General features: G+C 32.8%; 1 long non-coding RNA gene across 2 annotated transcripts; it reads left to right on the forward strand.

Moving 5' to 3' along the window:
• The first annotated feature begins 4,614 nt into the window (after window positions 1-4,614).
• Window positions 4,615-16,778, forward strand: LOC139481978 (uncharacterized). Of its 2 annotated transcripts, XR_011654741.1 has the most exons (4): window positions 4,622-4,717; window positions 13,196-13,295; window positions 14,486-14,585; window positions 15,834-16,778. It is a non-coding gene; the product is annotated as an uncharacterized lncRNA (long non-coding RNA). The 2 variants fall into 2 exon arrangements; XR_011654742.1 differs by lacking the exon at window positions 13,196-13,295 and having other exon boundaries at window positions 4,615-4,717.
• Window positions 16,779-17,171: the final 393 nt, after the last annotated feature.

Genomic DNA, 17,171 nt, shown 5'->3' on the forward strand with positions numbered 1-17,171 from the left:
ACTTCAATCCATGGAGAAAGCCATGAAAGAAAACCCTTAAAATTGATAACCCACAAATAAAAGTACCTTTAACTCGCCTGGCCAAAAGGGCCAAGTGAGCTTATTCTCATCATTTGGCGTCCAAACAAAAGTTATACAGTGGAGATCACTTTTAACCTCTCATCAAATCTGTCAGAATATGCCAGGAGAACTGTTTTAGGACAGTATGAGGAACTGTCATCCTTACACCTTTAAGACAGTTCTAGCTAGAACTGATCCTGACAGTTCTACGGTTAGAACAGTGCTGTCGATTTATGAATTTCGCACAGCGCGTAGTGATAGTCCGACGCTTCGATAGTCCGACTGTTCGATGATCCGACAGTTCAATAGTCCGACAGTTTAGTGGTACTAGTGAATGTATGCGAGTCGGAAGTCATATACTAGTACCGGATTTGAGTACTGCGTATATATGACGAAAGTATCATGAACTGATTTAAAAGTAAAAAGATCCTACCTACCAACTGGATGGGGGAAAAATGACTTCCGGTCACTTGTGTGTTTTTATTCGGTCAGTTCAAACTTCTGGTCACACATGACTGTTTTCACGTATTCACAGTACTCATTTGACTGACTAGTGCTGCCCCTGGCTTACAAATGCTGCACTATTTCATTTTTAAGATGGTAGTTTCTTAGATGGTCAAGAAATCATTTGTATAATGGGCAGAGTTGAAATTGGCTTTTTAGTTTCAGACGACAAAATATTTAAGTTATTCCTAAAGGGTCCAATATTACTAAGTTCACTGTGACAGCCATCTTGGTCGGAGGTCCGGATCATTGGACTCATTTCTGAAACAGGACCACCCGAAGACCATTGCTGTCAAGTATGGTTCCATTTTGCTAAGTTGTTTCAGACAATAAATTTCTCATAGGGTCCTATGTTAAACTAAGTTTGACTGTGGCGGCTATCTTGTTAGCAGGTTGAGGATGTTGGAAATGTTTTTGGAAAGGGACCACCTAAGTACCATTAAACCAGTTCCGTCCTAATTGGCCCACTGGTTCCAGACAAGAAGATCTAAAAGTGATGTTCCCATAGGGTCTTATGTTTAACTCAGTTCGGCTGTGGCGGCCATCTTGATTGGAGTTTTGGGACGCTGAATAGAACTTCCAAAGGGGACCACCCAAGGAACATTGCTGCAAAGTTTAGTTCAAATTGGCTTAATGGTTTCAGACAAGATGATTTTGAAGTGAACTTTCCATAGGACCCTTATGTTTAACTATTTTCGGCTATGGCGTCCATCTTGTACTACAGTTTCGGGGCAACGGACACAATTCTGAAATAGGACCACATTAGGACCATTGCTGCCAAGTTTGGTTCAAATTGGCCCAGTGGTTTCAGAGGAGAAAATCTTTAAGTAGAATGTTGACAGACGCACGACGGACGCCAAGTGATGGCAAAAGCTCACATGATCTTTTAGGTGAGGTGGGCTAAACAAAAAGGGTCCCGTGTGAAACAATTCAGACGAGTAAACCAATAAACGGAAAACAAGTGTGAAATTTCAGCAACAAGCAAAAACACCGCATGGTTAAATGTTTCTTTCTGGATCCAAGTTTTCCGTAGACAGTGGTGAAACAGCACGATAAAAATCAGTTGAAAACGACCAAAATTGTCAATTTGATACTTGCCACAAAAAAAATAACAAAAGTATATATATGAAATAATTTGTTAAGAGTTATACAATTATACATTACCGTACCAATTTAGTCCGCTTACTGGTGTGCGTGGTATTCCGTTACCGCAAGACGACATTTCTTTAGTTCTTTGCTTTTTTGGTTCTTTATTAGGTTGGGGTAATGTATTTAGTTCTTTAAAGGGAAAATTCACGATTTTTTACTTATGGTTTAAATATGTTCATTATGACATAATATATATATTCACAAAGTTGTATCGCTATATGTGCAGTAATAAAGGAGAAATTCAATAATTAATGAAAAAATATCAACTACTTCCTGTAGGTCGTGACGTTTTCTCCTGATTTTTGCATGCCGGGATTTAAAATACAATCATTAAAAGTCTTGGTTTTTAATCATATTTTAACGTAATCGTAAGCGCGCCGATGACTTATGCTTTATCTAATAACCATCCGATAATAAGAAGATAAAACGCACAGACGTTCAGTTGTACTCATTCGTGAGATAAATTATCTATGTTAAAACGTATATATTCGAATTATTTTTGTAGACAACACAAAAAGTTATAAATTTATTTTTAATAAATGCATTTTCGGACTGATAAGGTGAACAAATTAAAGTACAATAATCTGTAAAGACAATATGTTGGTGTACTATTATTGACCTTTTACTATCTCTGCTATGGCTAGTTTTATACGATGTGTGTATTCACGGTTCTGTGGCAATACTCGTAGATGGCTTGTTGAAAGGTAAATTGTTATTTGCACTTCGGTATTTAACCACGCCTCTAGGGCACACCTTGCCAGGTGTGACTGTCTATTCGGAGCAGTGGTAGCATTTAATACACACATTAAAAATACATATTCAAGTTGGTGACAAATAAAAATTGGTCGCCGTGGAATTATTTAATTATATTTGGTGCTATTATTTATTTGAATTCAAATAAGTTAATTTACTAAGAAATACACAATTTTCGGTTAAAGACGGGAAACTTAATTCATATGTCAGAATGAAATGATATACAAGTCTTGTCCTTGATTTATGTCTCATAAAAAAGGGGGACTTAGAAATTAGAAATAGCTTTACTAAATCATTTTTATTTGTCTTTATTAGGCGAAAAAATGTACGAGAACACTTACATTTATACTTTTGAAAGCCATGTATTAATTAATATATGAAACTATCTGAAGATAACTCTACCGAAGCGGAATATAATATGTACGAATATAGAAAAAAATATTTTTGTAATGGAATCGAAAAATTACGAATAGATATTCTTTTCAAGTGTGATAAACGTCAACCAAATTTATTCATAATCGGGAACGTCCTTATTAAAATCTGAGACAACTATAATAATCGTCGTCTCCCAACGTATATATATACTTAAATAACTATTTGATCAACGATGTTTAAAATTAAAAGACAACGAATTTAATGTTATCTTTCCCTATTTTTGAATGTTATTATAAGTCTGTTCAACTTGCAAGAATACCCCTAAAGCGGACAAATATCCGACAAGCAGTTTATTCTTTAAATTGCTGTCATTGAATATCAAGAAAGAAAATAAATCCCGAAATTGATACTCAATAGTTTTCCTAGAAAATATTCACATTCCTTGGGGATTATTAGTGTACGTCCAGTTGCAAATATTTTACATGAATGTTGGAACAATTGTGATGATGACGAATTTCGTCCTTTATTCGAGAACAATTTAATTGATATATAAATCTGTGAGTTTACTATGTTCTTAACTTCGGTGAACCAAAGCAAGTTATAAATTGACCTGTATTTAAATCAAATTGTTTCTTTTTTTTCTTCTTCTTCTTTTGGTATACAATAGTCTATCGAATTCGTTGATTACATACTGTTGGCATACGTGGACTAGTCTATTTACAAAACTTTTACCACAATTTACACAAAATGTATGTTTCTTTCTTATGTTCAATGTATACATGTATACATATTTTAAACAGCGCTACTGACTATAGTTCCGTAACTTTCTACCAGGCGTATGTATACACGAATCGTCGACAAGTGCGCACATTTTTTTAGATCAATAATTCTGGTATGTTCCAATCTGTCCTAAACTATTGACAACGAGTATATATTACATTTTCCCAAATTAACCCTTGGAAAAATATGTAAATAGATTTGTATTTCTTCAATTATTTTTTTTTGTATTATTTTTTTTTTATAAATAATATTCTTTACACCAGAAATGTTATTTATAAACAAGCGTATGAGTTCAGTAATGACTAGTATATTATATCACTTTCGGACACGCAAGACAAAAATGTATATTATACATGCACCTGATAGTTCAAAATGGAAAGTTATAAGTAACGGTCGTGTACACTGATCAATACCTACAGAAGTGAAACGATGCATGAACTTGCAAGCCCGCCGGACAGGAAATCGATTGAATACCTGGACGTGTCACCTTACACCCCTTCCAATACCTTTGGGAGTAATACCTTTAGCCATGCTGGTGATCAGATGAGGGAAGATCCGAATTTATTTATTACTTGAAAGAATTATGAACGAATTACATTTTCGAAAACAATTTCCACGGAACACTTATTTATCATTTTATGATTTGAACTTTGACTTTTTAACTAATTACAATATTATCAGTTTAAAAATAACAGACTATATGGTTATTTAAAAATATAAGACCATTTTCCGTATCAAGTTAGTCAGTCAGATAAAACAACCGTACGATTGACAAGATATCGACACGCAATTACGACTACATCGTTTACTGTAGTTTTGTTCCTTTGTGGTTTATTGACATATCGTGATTTTTCATCGGATCGAGGTATAATATTCGTGGTTCTTACGATCTAAAAACCACGATATGGACCACGCTCTGATTGGCTAATTTATTTTTTATTTTTGTTATCTATCCTACGATTGGTTCTCTATGTATCTCGGATTTATTCAACGAAAAAGAGAGTTTCCGAAGTGTACTTTCTGTTTCGATTTCACGTTATATTTATACTGCTGTTAAAGGATGGGAAAAAAAGTCCTATAAAAGATGCAGAAAAGGGTAAACACTAAAATGAAAAATTGCACGACAAAATAACAAACATACCTTTGTTTTAAACATTTTTGCCAAAATATCAGGCTTTGGTTCAACCTGGGATTTTATATATAAAGGTTATAACAAATGAGTAGTGTCACGGGGGGGTCTCTTCCTATATAAAGGTATATACATATGTGCCGCTGGAATGGGTCCCTTTTTTGATCCGTCAAATATATCAATGGGGTTCAATTTTACCGAGGAAATATATCAATAGGTAGTAATTGACCGATTGTGATACTATTTGAGCTGATAAATATATGAATGGGTTATGATTTCGCTGTGAAATATATGTATAGGTAGGATTTCACAATTATTCAATATATGAATGGGGGGTGTTTTTAAAATCCCAGCTGCACACCTGTACCCAAAATCCCATGTTGAGACCCCCCCCGTGAGTAGTGTGAGCATGTTGATAGTTAGAGTTTCCTCCTCATATTCATGATTATATGTTTACACAGTTGATCCCCCATCATTATCATTCTTTTATTACTTCCCTTAGTAAGGGGTATAATTTAGGGGCGGGGGGGGGGGGGGGGGGGGGGGGAGTGCACTTGATTATTCGACAATCATGTGGCATGCTTAAAATAAATCTGCCAATCCCCCGTCATGCTTAGACCCTAATGAGACCCACTTCATATTCATAACCATATGATTAAACAGTTAGGCTGTGTTGATCGTCTGATTATTGCCCTTAGTATTCATTACCATATGATTAAACAGTAAGGCTGTGATGATTGTCTGATCATTGCCCTTGTTTATCATGATCATATATATGAATAAACAGTTAGGCTGTGATGATTGTCTGATTATTGCCCTTGTTTATCATGATCATATATATGACTAAACAGTTAGGCTGTGATGAATGTCTGATTATTGCCCTTGTTTATCATGATCATATATATGACTAAACAGTTAGGCCGTGATGATTGTCTGATTATTGCCCTTGTTTATCATGATCATATATATGACTAAACAGTTAGGCCGTGATGATTGTCTGATTATTGCCCTTGTTTATCATGATCATATATATGACTAAACAGTTAGGCTGTGATGAATGTCTGATTATTGCCCTTGTTTATCATGATCATATATATGACTAAACAGTTAGGCCGTGATGATTGTCTGATTATTGCCCTTGTTTATCATGATCATATATATGACTAAACAGTTAGGCTGTGATGAATGTCTGATTATTGCCCTTGTTTATCATGATCATATATATGACTAAACAGTTAGGCTGTGATGAATGTCTGATTACTGCCCTTGTTTATCATGATCATATATATGACTAAACAGTTAGGCTGTGATGATTGTCTGATAATTGCACTTGTTTATCATGATGATATATATGATTAAACAGTTAGGATATGATGATTGTCTGATTATTGCCCTTGTTTATCATGATCATATATATGACTAAACAGTTAGGCTGTGATGAATGTCTGATTATTGCCCTTGTTTATCATGATCATATATATGACTAAACAGTTAGGCTGTGATGAATGTCTGATTATTGCCCTTGTTTATCATGATCATATATATGACTAAACAGTTAGGCTGTGATGATTGTCTGATAATTGCACTTGTTTATCATGATGATATATATGATTAAACAGTTAGGATATGATGATTGTTTGATTATTGCCTTTAATATTCATTACCATATGTCATTAAACAGTTAGGCTGTGATGATTGTCTGAATATTACCCTTGATAATCATGATCGTATGACTAAACAGTTAGGCCATGATAATCATCTGATTATTGCGCTTCATAATCATGATCATATGATTAAACAGTTCGGCAAGTACATATATGATTGTTTGATTATTGCCCATAATATTCATGATTATCTGATTACACAGTTTGACCGTGATGATCATTTGATTATTTTCCTTACTATTCATGATTATCTAATGTAAGGTTTGTTGCCCTTGATATTCACTAAGAACCATAGAAAAATACATATATACCGTATACGATACTTAAACATAATAAACAACAAAATAAGCTTATTTCCAAGAATAATAGACAATATATAAAGCCTTTTTCTAGCAACAATAAACTATACATATAGACTTAAACTAAAAACATAGACAAAACATGTCATGCATGTCTCCTTTATCTAAGATCAATAGATAATACATATAAACTTAACTTAAAAACCATAGACAAAACATATAGCGCATATATCCTGTATCTAAGAACCATAGACAATACATATAAACCTAACCTAAGAACCATAGTCTATACACATAGACTTTACCTAAGAACAATAGACAATACACATAAATTAACCTATGCACCATAGACTATACATATAGACTCTACCAAAGAACTACAGACAATACATATAGACTGAACCTAAGAACCACAGACAATACATATAGACTGAACCTAAGAACCACAGACAATACATATAGACTGAACCTAAGAACCACAGACAATACATATAGACTAAACCTAAGAACCATAGACAATACATATCCAATGTATACTGATCATAAGAACCATAGACAATACATATAGACTGAACCTAAGAACCAAAGACAATACATATAGACTGAACCTAAGAATCATAGACAATACCTATAGACTGAACCAAGGAACCATAGACAATACACATAAATTAAACCTAAGAACCATAGACTATACATATAGACTTAACCTAAGAACCACAGACAATACATAAAGACTGAACCTAAGAACCATAGACAATACTCTTAGACTAAACCTAAGAACCATAGACAATACACATAAATTAAACCTAAGAACCATAGACTATACATATAGACTTCAGTGCTCTAGCTAGAAATTGAAAGGGGCAGGGTGCCAGTGGAGGGCAGGGCACTTTTTTAGGTTAGGAAAGGGCAACTCTCAATTTTTTTGTGTGTCGTACCTGTGTGCATCTGTCTAGTTTTTGTGTCATATTTACATTGTTTTACATTGCTTTTTTTTACAATAAAGATGTATCATAAGTTGTTGTTTTGATTATTTATTCTATAAAATTTGCATTAAAATATATTATAAGTCATTCATACATTCAGATTGTCATTATACATAGTAATACACATTCACACTTCACATGAATAAAAAAAACCACAACGAAATAAAAATGATTCAGCACTATTACATCTACAGTTTTAATGTTCAATTGTTCATTCCTAACACAGAGAGTTTATTCTTCTGTCTTTGGCCTTAAAGAACTTGGTAACTGTTGGTTGAAGTAACTCAGAAAACATTGTATTATCACAGTTCAATTTCACATTTAGCAATTGATTTAATGTTCTGGTCTTCATAGTGTTTCTGTGACTGGTCTTGATTAGTTTCACTTGTGAAAATACCCTCTCCACCTCTGCTGTACTAAGTGGAAGTGTGGTGGCCACACTTAGAAGTCTGTATACCAAGTGATAGATGTCTTTTAGTCCTGTTACTGTGGAGTTGTGAAAAAGTTGTAGTAACTTAGTCATTGATCTATCCTGTGATGTCAGGGTGTTCAGCAGTTGAATGAAGTCTTGCCATTGTGTCTGCAATTCTTCTGGGTCCATGGAGAAGTGGTCTGCTATGCTGAACATCTCATTGAACCCATAAAGTGCTGGGAGTTCATCAGGTGTACCACTCAAATCAAGGACTGAAAGCTGGTCAATAATGTCTGTGTCAACAAATCTATCTTGAATGTTGTTGATCAATTTGGTCAGGAATGGTTCTTTGACTTTTGTGTTGAAGTCAGAGCTTGATGATGTTGTCAGTTGTAAATCTGATGACATCTGGGAGAACTTAAGCTGCCAAGGCCCATCTTGAGTTTGTCTGGTTTCCAGCATCCTGATGGTTTTGTCTACTGTAGTTTTTACCATGCCAAGGTTCACATCCCTACGTTGAAATACCAATGATAGGGCAGCTATGTGTGGTAGGGTGTCTGCAAGAAGCAATAGGGATCTCAGTGTGATGGGGTCCTTAAGGCTCTTCAGGATGCCATTACCAACTGGGTCAGTACTGATTTCTGTTGTTTCCAGGTTAACAACAATAGATTTGTAGGATCGAACTATGCTAGACACTGCCTGATCATGAGATAACCATCGGTGATGTTTGGCTTGTTTGATTGCTAGAGGTGCTTGGTTAAAAGCAGCTTGTACCATCTTTAGACTTGCTGTATGTACACAACTGTACTTGTAATATTTGTATATTTTTTCCAGAGTTTCGTCTGTTTTTTTCATAAGTGGTACAGAGTTAAAGCTGTCTCTATATTATATATATATACAAGCCAGTGCCAATCTATGATCTCTACAGTGGTTTGTTATCATTGCTGGGTTGTGGTCTTTTAGTCTTTTGGCTACACCATTCTTTTTACCTAAGAATACAGCAGCACCATCAGAGGCAAAACCGGACATGTCACTTATAAGAAGTTCTTTTTTGTTAATTTCGGATATTATTGAGTTTGTAACTGTCTCTGCAGTTGCATTTGGTAACTCTGTATCGACTAAAAATGATGTCTGCAGTTGTCCTGTTTGGTTGATATATCTCGAACAGAGAGCTAGGTGTTTTATAGATCGATTGTCGGATACCTCATCTACCATTAAAGAAAAACATGGACTTGATTTCACATTGTTTGTAACCGTGTCGGAGACTTGCTCACTGAGAAGGTTAAGCAGCTCGTGTACTATTTCACAACTTGAGTATGTGGCATTCTTTGCTAATCGTAGGTTTGGTAAGTTGGTAGCACCAAGTTCAATGCAGAGATCTATCATGCTGTTGAAGTGGTCAAGTGGCAAGTTCTTGCTAATTAAATAGTACATCACTTTGAGTGCATCAACAATGGCTTTCTGGGCAGAGGATGTGATGTTGTTGGACATGTCGTTGACAGTCTGATTAAGTTCCAAGGCGAGTGAATGTTTATGCTGATCACTGTCTTGATGCTCTTTGACCTTGTCACGACGAAGACACTTGTAACCAGTCTCGGACCAAGTCTTGTTACCATTAAAACCATAGGACTTGTGTTTCTGACAAAACTTGCAGAACATATAACATCATAAGTGTTGTCATCATCGTCAGTTTCTGTGGCGAAAATTAACCAAGAGAAGACAGCTATCCAAGATTTGTTAACCCCAACTTTATGACCACTTGCGTTTCTGGTACGAGTCGGAGTAGTACATGTAGTAGTAACATTGTCTTCTGTAGATGTTGTCTCAATATCAGGTGCGGAAGGAGTCTCGGTAGGTGTAGTTTCTGTGTCTTGTAATTCTGTACTTTCATCAGAACTAAAATAAAAATTAAAATAACGTAAATAAAATGGAAGAGGTAAATGTCGACTATTTCCATAATTTAATTTTTAAAATTGTGAAAAATATGTCTTTTGTTATAAATAAAGTTATAGTTAATAGATTTCGCCGTATAAATATTATTCCGGATTATATAAGTTATAACATCAGTAACTGGAGTCTACAATTTGAATGGTTTAAATATCTTTATACGACTTTTTTTTTTAAATTACTCCGTAAATATTCAAGAAATAAATAGTTTTTATTTTAATTGAGATAAATTCTGCTTCGAAATTAGATAGATCGAAATTAAACGTCGAAAATACAAATGCGAAAATGAACCTAAGAACCACAGACAATACATATAAATTAAACCTAAGAACCACAGACAATACATTCAGACTTAACCTAAGAACCACAGACAATACATATAGAATTAACCTAAGAACCATAGACAATACATATAGAATTAACCTAAGAACCATAGACAATACACATAAATTAAACCTAAGAACCACAGACAATACATATAGACTGAACCTAAGAACCACAGACAATACATTCAGACTTAACCTAAGAACCACAGACAATACATATAGAATTAACCTAAGAACCATAGACAATACACATCAATTAAACCTAAGAACCACAGACAATACATATAGACTGAATTTAGAACCACAGACAATACATGTAGACTTAACCTAAGAACCACAGACAATACATATAGAATTAACCTAAGAACCATAGACAATACACATAAATTAAACCTAAGAACCACAGACAATACAAATAGACTGAACATAAGAAACACAGACAATATATATATAGACTAAACCTAAGAACCACAGACAATACAAATAGACTGAACATAAGAAACACAGACAATATATATATAGACTAAACCTAAGAACCATAGACAATATATATCCAATGTATACTGATCATAAGAACTTCAGACAATACCTATAGACTGAACCAAGGAACCAAAGACAATACACATAAATTAAACCTAAGAACCATAGACAATACACATAAATCAAACCTAAGAACCACAGACAATACATATAAATTAAACCTAAGAACCACAGTCAATACATTCAGACTTAACCTAAGAACCACAGACAATACATATAGAATTAACCTAAGAACCATAGACAATACACCTAAGAACCATAGACAATACACATAAATTAAACCTAAGAACCACAGACAATACATATAGACTTAACCTAAGAACCACAGACAATACATTCAGACTTAACCTAAGAACCACAGACAATACACATAAATTAAACCTAAGAACCACAGACAATACAAATAGACTGAACATAAGAAACACAGACAATATATATATAGACTAAACCTAAGAACCACAGACAATACAAATAGACTGAACATAAGAAACACAGACAATATATATATAGACCAAACCTAAGAACCATAGACAATACATATCCAATGTATACTGATCATAAGAACTTCAGACAATACCTATAGACTGAACCAAGGAACCAAAGACAATACACATAAATTAAACCTAAGAACCATAGACAATACACATAAATCAAACCTAAGAACCATAGACTATACATATAGACTTAACTTATGAACCAAAGACAATACATTTAGACTTAACATAAGAACCACAGACAATACATATAGAATTAACCTAAGAACCATAGACAATACACATGAATTAAACCTAAGAATCACAGACAATACATATAGACTGAACCTAATAACCACAGACAATACATGTAGACTTAACCTAAGAACCACAGACAATACATATAGAATTAACCTAAGAACCATAGACAATACACATAAATTAAACCTAAGAACCACAGACAATACAAATAGACTGAACATAAGAAACACAGACAATATATATATAGACTAAACCTAAGAACCACAGACAATACATATAGACTGAACCTAAGATACACAGACAATACATATAGACTGAACCTAAGAACCACAGACAATACATATAGACTTAACCTAAGAACCACAGACAATACATATAGACTTAACCTAAGAACCACAGACAATACATATAGAATTAACCTAAGAACCACAGACAATACATATAGACTAAACCTAAGAACCACAGACAATACATATAGACTTAACCTAAGAACCACAGACAATACATATAGACTAAACCTAAGAACCACAGACAATACATCTAGACTAAACCTAAGAATCATAGACAATACATATAGACTTAACCTAAGAACCACAGACAATACATATAGAATTAACCTAAGAACCACAGACAATACATATAGACTTAACCTAAGAATCATAGACAATACATATAGACTCTACCTAAGAACCACAGACAATACATATAGAATTAACATAAGGACCACAGACAATACATAGAGAATTGACCTATGAACCATAGACTATACATATAGACTCTACCAAAGAACCACAGACAATACATATAGACTAAACCTAAGAATCACAGACAATACATATAGACTCTACATAAGAACCACAGACAATACATATAGACTGAACCTAAGAACCATAGACACTACTCTTAGACTAAACCTAAGAACCATCGACAATACTCTTAAACTAAACCTAAGAACAATAGACAATACTCTTAGACTAAACCTAAGAACCATAGACAATACACATAAATTAAACCTAAGAACCATAGACTATACATATAGACTCTACCTAAGAACCACAGACAATACATATAGACTGAACCTAAGAACCACAGACAATACATATAGACTAAACCTAAGAACCACAGACACTACATATAGACTAAACGGAAGAACCATAGACAATACTGTTAGACTAAACCCAAGAACCATAGACAATACACATAAATTAAACCTTAGAACCAAAGACTATACATATAGACTCTTCCTTGGAACCACATACAATACATATAGACTGAACCTTAGAACCACAGACAATACATATAGAGTCTTCATAAGAACCACAGACAATACATATGGACTGAACCTTAGAACCACAGACAATACATAGACTCTACCTAAGAACCATAGACAATACAAGTAAATCACATATTTAAACTTTTTAAGTAATTATGTATGAAAACTTTTGTTGAACCACAAAATTTAATATCCATGTAAATATAATGTTTCCATTACCAATAATATTTGTTACATTGATTTCAATTATTTTTCTGTCTTCAGATTTCCAAGTGATTTCGTTCATTCATTCTCAGTTAACAAAATCACATTTTAAAGGATTTGGACACACTCTGTAAGGTCACATCAGATGTATTAGATACTTGTATGTATAAAGACAAAATCAATATTGTTTTATGTTTGGACTTGGTAAGTGTTCCATGCTTTAATTTATACCCCATCATTTAAGGTTAAAATTTTCCTTTTTCTTTACAAACCCATATGTTTTGGATAAAAAACATAGGTATATAAATTAAAAGATGTGGAATTATTGCCACCAAAGACAATACATATAGACTTGACCTAAGAACCATAGACAATACATATAGACTATACCTAAGAACCATAGACAATACTCTTAGACTAAACCTAAGAACCATAGACAATACACATAAATCAAACCTAAGAACCATAGACTATACATATAGACTCTACCTAAGAACCACAGACAATACATATAGACTGAACCTAAGAACCACAGACAATACATATAGACAAAACCTACGAACCACAGACAATACATATAGACTGAACCTACGAACCACAGACAATACATATAGACTTTACCTAAGAACCATAGACAATATGTATAGACTGAACCTAAGAACCACAGACAATACATATAGACTTTACCTAAAAACCATAGACAATACATATAGACTTTACCTAAGAACCATAGACATTACCTATAGACTTTACCTAAGAACCATAGACAATACTTAATAAAGCCTATATCTAAGAACCATAGACAAGACATATAGCCTATATCTAAGAACCATATACAATACATATTGCCTATAGCAAAGAATTATAGACAATACATATAGCCTATATTTAAGAACCATAGACATTACATACAGACTGAACATAAGAACCATAGACAATACACAAAGACTTTATATAAGAACCATAGACAATACATAGACTTTTCCTTAGAACCATAGACAATACATACAGACTATACATAAGAACCATAGACAATGCATATAGCCTCTACATAATAATGAACGACAATACATTTAGACTTTTCTAAGAACCATAGACAATACATATAACCTATATATCTAAGAACCATAGACAATACATATAGCCTATATCTAAGAACCATAGACAATACATATAGCTTATATATCTAAGAACCATAGACAATACATATAGCTTATATCTAAGAACCTTTTTATGGCTTGTGTGAAAACGTTTGTAAAACCACAAAATCAAATATCCATGTAAATACAATTTTTACCATTTCCTATAATATTTGTATAATATTGAATTCAATTATTTTTCTGTCTTTAGATTTCCAGATGACTTGTTGCATTCATTCTCAGTTAACAAATTCACAGTGTCAAGGATTTGGACACACTCTGTAAGGTCACACCAGATATTTTAGATCCCGGTATGTATATAGACAATATCAATGCATGTGTTCCATGTGTTAATTTAGACTACCAGAAGTTAAAACTAAAATTTTCCTTTTACTCTATATACCCATAAGTTGTTGGACTGGAAACATAGATATCAAAATAAAAAGATTTGGTATGATTGACACCAGAGACTAAGTGACATTAAAGGTAAGGAACTTAAGGTCAATGTTCAGCCTTCAACAATGAGCAAAACCTTAAAGAACAAATGAAAATATTCAGCTGATAAATTGCTAAAATCATCAGATCAATACAAACATGACAATTAAATCACAAAAACAAATGGAGCCAATTTATCAGCAAAATAGATTTTTCTGATGTTTGTTTTGACCAATGAAATATCTTGCTTGAAAATTAAATCTGTAAGGCCCTGCTATTTATGTTTCCTAGGCTTATAATAGTGGTTGAAATCCTGACCATTTGTCCACTTTAACATCAACCTCCATTATACATAACTGAAGTGTCTTAGGCAAAGTTCTGTATTCCAAGATCAACAAAAAGTTTATTGTTTTAATACTTGCACATGTAATCATCAATTTGAAACACTTTCAGCTTTTAACAATGGTCATAAAAGACATTTCTTATAAACCTACTCTTTAATATATTTCCAACATGAGAAAATATATCCATTATGAAATATGTGGCAAGGAAACCTGTAGTGATTTATACAAGAATGTCATTCTATACAAGAATGTAATGTTGATCTTATTGAGAATCTAATGGAACTTTTCCATAGGGTCATCTCCTATTGGTCAAGGTATTTATACATTTATCTGTTCTATTACTAATTGAAAAAATACAATAGTTATTAGCCTCTTTATACTATCACTGGGACCTTTAGATTTATTCAAAGAGAAATCTATCACTCAATGATTAATATACATGAATAAAAAAACGGTCTGCTAAATGGATGAAAAGACATGTATCAACTCACAAAACCTCTTGCTTGTCAATACTTTGAATTCTGCAAGATCATGCTTAAAAAAAGAATCATATTTTGGCCAGAAACTATGTGACAGACTGTGGGCAACTACTATACAGTAATGAGTTGAAGAGAATTTGCTCTTTTAAGATCTGTCATGACTCATGCACCAAGTTCCTATTCTATACTCTCTTTTCAAAATGCAATGTGTTCTGTCTGACATCTTTGAAAGTTTATAGTTTAAGTACTACAAGAATTAATGAAAGCTTGCAAATTCTAACATAATGTTTTTATATTTCAGGTTGGTTCACATCTACTATGCAAAAGTTCACCTAAGACCTCAAGGAGTTAACACACAGATGATTTGAGCAGAATAACTGAACAATACAAAAAAATATTTTAACATTCTGTAATACATGAACATTTAAATTTTTCCTAGGCATTGTACATAAATATATATAAAAAATTATATACTTTTGATACCTTTAATTATAGGAACTATTTACAAGGTGTTTATTATATAATGATGATATGGAAAAACTACCTATTATAAAAAAGTAATGCATATTTTAGGAATGTTTAGATAATCCATGACAACTTTCTTGAAGCTCTTATTTTAGATTTCATTGGATTAAACAGATGGTAGATGGAAATTCTGCTTAAATGATATAAAAAAATACATAAACTAATAGTATACATGTATATTATTTTTAGAATATGATACAAACATCTTTAACGAAGCATAATTGAGGATAACAATAAAATCAATACCAGAGATAGTTTGTAAATGTTTATGCTTATATTTCAATAACGAATGAAAATCATTATCATTAATTTCAATAATTTGCTTAGAAATGCTTACTGATTACTAGAACAAGGTGTGAGCCCATATTATCCATAACATTTTGTAAATTATCTGAATATATGTCACATAAGCAAAAGGACTATTTTAGGTTTTGATTATATAAGCTTAATACTTAATGAGGCCATCACTTGTCATATTAAAACATATTTTGAGGTAAAGGCATATTTACAAACATAAATTAGTTTTAGATAATATAGTTAATAGCAGAAACAAAGGTATTAAACACATTTGTGTTACAATTCTTATCTTTTTAGAGTATATACTTATTTAAAAACAACTAATAAAATAATTTAAACCTAAAATATTTGTTAGCTGTGGATATTATATACAGTCTATATATATATTGTCTGTGGTTCTTCAATAAAGTTTGAATAAATTGTCTGCAGTTGTTTGATACATACTATGTAAATTGTCTGTATATGAATAAAGAGATATGAGTATGTTTACCCGTTAAACAACTATCCACCAAAGTTTGAATGAGTGGATGGTAGCAATTATTGACAACCATACAGAATTCTACATTGAGAAAAAAACCCATACCATATTCTCAGCTTTTAAAGGCATTAACATGAAAAAAATGAATTAATTCCATAGAGAAAACTAATTAATGCCTTACTTTATAGCAAAAAAATAACAAAAATGACAGACATGAACCAACAGCCACTGAACTTCAATGTCCTTACTTGGGAAAGGCACACCGATAGTGTAGTTATAAGATACCCTCTGCATATATTGTCTGTGGTTGTTAGATATAGTATGAATATGTTGTCTTTG

Source organism: Mytilus edulis, chromosome 1 (genome assembly GCF_963676685.1).
Source record: "Mytilus edulis chromosome 1, xbMytEdul2.2, whole genome shotgun sequence".
Classification (NCBI taxonomy): domain Eukaryota; kingdom Metazoa; phylum Mollusca; class Bivalvia; order Mytilida; family Mytilidae; genus Mytilus; species Mytilus edulis.